Source organism: Pectinophora gossypiella, chromosome 5, assembly GCF_024362695.1.
Source record: "Pectinophora gossypiella chromosome 5, ilPecGoss1.1, whole genome shotgun sequence".
NCBI lineage: Eukaryota > Metazoa > Arthropoda > Insecta > Lepidoptera > Gelechiidae > Pectinophora > Pectinophora gossypiella.
In genome coordinates this window covers 10425665-10431844 of record NC_065408.1, presented here as the reverse complement: position 1 = coordinate 10431844, position 6180 = coordinate 10425665, and positions in this window count along the sequence as shown.

Here is a 6180-nt window from a genome sequence, read left to right as displayed (position 1 = left end):
CACAGGTAAACGGTCTGGAAGTGAGCCTATAGCGATAAGCGCTTATTGGAGGAAATGTCTATTAGGTATTGATGCATGCTTTGACTTATAAGCTTGATTTTTTACTCTCTCAAAGAGTCGTATGTCTAAGTATTTTTGCTTATTTATTTCGTCTTGATTTCTTAACGCGTGTGTCGATAAAAGGGTCTTGACAGCGGGAAAGAAACATGAACAACAAAGTGATCCTATAGCTGCAAGCACATCAAGATTATTCCGAATAATACGCGCTTTAAAGAATCTGATGCCACCCTTTTTGTGGTATATGACATTACGCACCGAATTTTCCGATATACATACATACGTAAGATCATGCCTATTTCCTGTTGGGGTAGGTAAAAACCAAGAATTAAGATTACCTACGTTGCTGACACACATGAAAAAGCAAAAATCGACCTTATCTGTACTTTGATAGTGATTTATAATTTCATAAAAAAACCGAAAATGCTAACAGTGCGTACCATTAGGAAGAATCTGAACCTGCTTTAAAGATCATTCCTGTTTTTGCCCGTAAAGTACGGAAACCAACCACTAAGACATTATTACTTCCTAATCTAAACTTAAACTATTTTAATAACTTAATAGCTATCCACAAGCAAATATATTTGGACAGCCGGCGCGCCGTACAAGTAGTTAGCGTTATTAAAAATCTTTTAAAATAACGTGTAATTTAAAAATGCTGGTCAAAGGAATCTCGCTGAGGAATGCCACCTCAACCCCGGTGGAACTCGGAGCACAAACTTAATGAAAAACTGAGAGATAACTGGAGGCGAAAAAAACATATTTCAAGTGTTTCCTCGGGAACTTAGGTAAGTTCCTTGAAAATGTTTCTCTTTACGACGTGCTATTACTCTCTTTTGTTTATTTATTTTAAAACAAGCTCTTAGAACTCACGTTACGGGCATTTTCAGTTACGAATTATGACAGCAAAGAGTACAACGGAGTACCGCACTGAGGGAGGAAATGTTTTCATTTACACATTTTACTTAGTAGCGCGAGCATTAATTAAGGGCGCATTTTATAAAGTTAACTAACTGGCGCGAGTTGCAAACTTATAAGAATTTTCCGCAAGACTCATAATTCTATGAAATTTTATTTATTTCAAAGCCAACTAACTTAATTCGTTATTCAAGTAACCACCGAGCTCGTTAGCTAAATGGGGCCATTCAATTATGGACGTCCTAAACTACTTTTCAGGTGAATATTTCTTTGCCTAATAAGAAAATAACTCAAAACCTAGACAAAGATTGGGCTCGGTTTATTTTGTTTCCACCAATTTATACGTTATTTCATATTTATTCTTGGTATCCGCTAGCTTCTGTATCGGTCTAGTTTACGTAATCTTTAAGTACTTACAATTACAGGCGGATACAAACAATGCGAGGGATGTGCCTCGCACGCCGTACGTCCCACGCCATGCTATTTGTATTTGAAGCGTGCGGGGCGTGCGGGTTGTATCCGACATAAGAGTTATCCATGAGTTATAACTCAATATAGAGTTATCTGGGATACCTCTAGAAGCAAAAGAACATCTTTAGGATTTCACCCGTACGCCGTACGTCGCACACCATGCTATTTGAATTTGACGCGTTTGGGGCACATGCCTCGCAATGTTTGTATCCGACATAAGAGTTATCCAGGAGTTATAACTCAATATAGAGTTATCTGGGATACCTCTAGAAGCAAAAGAACATCTTTAGGATTTCATCAATTTGATACAATGCCCTCATCTCTCCAAAGTGTACACACTCCTACAGAGACACATACTTAATCCTAAACATACACATTAAACTACTAATGGACTAATCGATCCCCTTTTAATTCTCCACAGTGTTTACCAGCTTTACCAGCAGCTCAGGTGTTTATCTACCCTACACGGAAAAGCTTAGCGGACATAAATTTAAGTACTTAAGTACCTTTCTTTCATAAATCACACTAATCGACAAGGATTTTTCCATGAACAATAAATTACAACAATAAAGTACTGAGTATTTAAACCTACTTGGTGAAGACAAAATAAATTAAAGATTGACAAAACCCTAGTTGACTAGTGAAATTTATCTAAAGCTCAATATAACAAACGATTTCAAATATAGCATTCTACTTAAGCCAACTGTTTATCAAAATACAGAGTAATTTTAATGAGAACGGTATTGGCGACATAAATCCTCTAAATTTAATACGTACCTACTTTAAAAGCCAAGTTCTGCAGATAAAATGGAAATATTGGAATAACAAAAGACAGATTTATGCGGTAACTGGATATTCGGTTTTAATTATATGACAGCTTGGAGGCGGTATTGAGGCTTAACAGCGAAGGGGCCTAAGCTCAATATCCGGCGGCCGCGGGCTGTTTTCATTCGGACACCTTTGTACGCTATCCGATAAAGGGATTGCGGCTTCCTCTGACTTACTAGGTTTTTCATCAGAACTGACAGTTCCGGACAGAATTTCCCGAACCCAGCCCTTCTATGATTACGTCACTAAGAAATTAGGCAACAACGGTTTCCAATAAAGTCATCATGACATAGAGAACTGCGTAATAGACTATGGTTGTTCAATACATTGTTCATTCCGACATACTCTAATGCTCGGTTACAAAAGCTATAAAATCGAAAGCAACTATATCCTGAAGAAATGCCGAGCGTAGCCACTGTCACAATGGGGTGATTATGCGATAGAAATGTACAGAGCCCCGCTCGAGCGGTTGCATAAAATGTATTCCTCCGGCTACCAACAAAGACAACCCTTTTATTCTTTTCTGTCGTCAGAGGCGGCGGTGTAATTCTCGTCTTTTAACAAATGGAAGACATTATCGCTGCGCCTGGCTTTTGTGTAAATTCATGTAGAATAAAAGTTAGTAAAAAGTTAAAGCGCTTACGTTGCGCTCGCATTTCAAACGTAACGACTATTTTAAAAACGGACAAAAATTTCACGCCTGTATGGTGGTGCGATATGCAAGCGCCGGGGGAACTTTTCGTATGATAAAATGCACTCGTTTTCGACATCATTGTGCATAATGAAACATTGTGGAGTTTAAAGTGGGAGTAGAATTTACGGTGTACAAAGTGTTTATGTAGGTGGGTATTGTTCGTGTTGGCGTGTTTGTGAGGCAGGCCGGGTTGGGTAGTGTAAGGAGCGGTGAGAGGCCGGGCCTGCTCTATCGCGGGCGAACTGGGATCGCTCTCCACACGCCGCGCGCCGACGACGGTCGGGCGGCCCCTCTCCACCGGTCGCTTCGAGTTTGTCGCATGGAGCCATTGACTAGAATAATCTGTTTAACGTTCAATAGACAGCCTGCATAAATAATGCTTCAACGTTTTACTAAAGACAACATTACAATATAACTTCGTAAACTTATTTATCTATTCATGGTTATTGTCCCATCGGTAAGTAGTCCTTTGCAAAACATTCAAGTTCTACAACTGCAAAGTAAAATCATACTCTCATCGGAACTTAAACCGTATACCTATCTCACATTTTATTTTTCTTAAACATAAAAATAATGATAAAAACGTATGTTTACATGGCACCCGTTTGATAACGCCATCACCAGTAGTTATGCGACGTAAAGTTCAATTATACAAAGCGTAAAAGTTGCAAACAAAGGCTCGGGGCGCAAGTTGTGACGGCTCTGAATACGGGCTTTATTTATCGCTTCCCCCGAGATTACCATATACCATAAACAAGGGTACAGATTACCTTAATACTTTGAATGCATAAAATTTTACGCAAACCTCCTTTTAAAATGTCGAATTCATGTTTTATATTATGTTGTTTAAAAAAAGATAACTGGAATGTCTTTTCCGGAGCTCCCGTTTTGTGATCGTAGAAGATAGGTATTCAAGTGAAGCTTGACTTAATACATAGCGCGATCACTATCTTTTAAAAAAAACATTATATTTTTACAAAAATATTTCATTTCACATTTGACTTCGTAACACATTATTTGCTACGTGACTATAGAGCGTAGCTGCTACGAAAAAATCATTGATATAATATAATTATGAGATAAAAATTATGAGCATTACATCCCAGCAGGTTGTATAAAAGCTACATACATTGCATTTTGCCAAGTGCATACATTTTGTTGGTGACGCGACCGTGGTGGTGCACTTCACTTGTAATGTTATACCGACCGTGATTGACTTCATGATGTTTTTAAGAAAAGCCAGGTCAAGAGCTCTTTTTTTTGACGTGACTTATTGTAGATTTGCTGCAGATGGCATTCACTACTTGGCCGGACAAAAGAGCTCTAAACAGATGAGTAAAGATTTTTATGAGAGTGGAAGAAGTGACAGTATAGTTTATTGGAATAGTAATATTTTCATGATAAATCTGCCTATTGCGATGGGAAATAGGCATGATCTTGTATAGTGTATATGCTTCTAATTAATGTAATAAGCTTTTTAACGGAATAATCCAAATCATTCATTAAGTCAAATCAGCGGATGACTGAGCTGAATTTCGCTTGAATTGCTCATTCTGTGAATGCCTAATTACTGGTACGATACATTTTGTCATGTGCGGACGTGATTTGAAACCGAAATGCAAATACAAAAGTTGGGGATGTCTTGTTGAGGTGTAAAATGGCGTTCTATCTAATCGTGTTTGATTTTGTTACAGTTGCTTCTTTGTATTTGACAGTATGTACAATAACAAACACTGGGCCATAACTCACCGAGACGCCTAGGCTGGCAACGTCGCTAAACAATTTATATTGAAATGGCTTCGTTGCGAAAGCGTCGCCAAGTTGCCAAAGTATCAACGTTCTAATATTAATGAGATACTTTCCAGGTTACGTTTCCCAAAACCAATATGCGGTGTACAGATTTAACGTGATAATTACCAATTTTCTCATTTCTCGGGTACATAATTTATTCAGAATGTCATCCAGTGTGGCTGCAAGTTGTCTTTTGGTAAGTTATAGCACAGCCTGGACAGTCCGGACACTATCCAAAAATCTCGTTCTTACCGTGGCATATGACGCCAATAGACCGCGCGCGCTCTCTTACTCCTTAACGGCTTACCGAGTAGCCCGAATCGGGGGTGAGGTAAATCAAGCTCGCTCCAAGCTCTTATTGGTGCGGGGCGCAGAGTGTCTCAACTCTACGTAGTATTATTGTATATTCTGCTCACAAAGATAGGGATTACGGCCATGAGTTATAATAAAGTAGCTATTGTAGTTAAAAGCCACAAGGACTTTACCACCAGCGACAAAGTACATTTTCCGTTAAAAGTCATAACTAAAGCAGTAAAAGCATTTAAAAATGTGTGCAAAATAGTTGCAATGAGCTCAACCATTCCTGTGGCCATAGTACTTCGGTTCCGTAGTGGTAATACCTAGTGTGCCACTTGGGTCCGTGATGGCCACTTAGCGTCGGAAACGAGCGTATGTGGACTTTACGCAAACAGTAGGTGTACTTTTTCCAAGTTATAGATTCTAAGTTTACAATATGTGTTTTTATGGACAAAGTGACATATTAAAAAACAACATACTTAATTTGTAACGTTTATTAACTAAAAAAATCATAAGGAATAAATATGACGTATAATAAGTATAATAAGTAAACACTCCTATTTTAAACTAAGCTGCAAGAAACTACTTACTGAACGAATAATAAGGTACTTCACTGGCTCAAAGATAAATTAATTACTGTTTATCTAGAAATAGAACCGAGTCTAATATAATCCATAAACAATCTAATATTTATACACATTTTAAAATTTTAATTATGGAAAATTTAACACTTTTATTATTATTGATGATGTTTCACAATGCAGGGTGTTAGTGACATCGTAACGAAAACTTTGAGGGATGATTCAGGCCATGATTCTGAGTTGATATCAAGTGGAATTTTCCGTCGCAAAAGTATGGAACGGAAAATAATTTAAATAAGCTCTAAAATTTTCATGACTTCTCCGACAGGAAATTCCACTTGATATCGACTCAGAATCATAGTCTGAATCATCCCCTTCAGTATTCGTTACAGTGTCACTAACACCCATACCTACTTGTATGGTTACTGTATGTACTTGTATGGGGTGTAAGTGACATCGTAACGAATACTGAGAGGGATGATTCAGCTGATTATTCTGAGTTAATATCAAGTGGAATTTTCCATCGCAAAAGTATAGAATTGA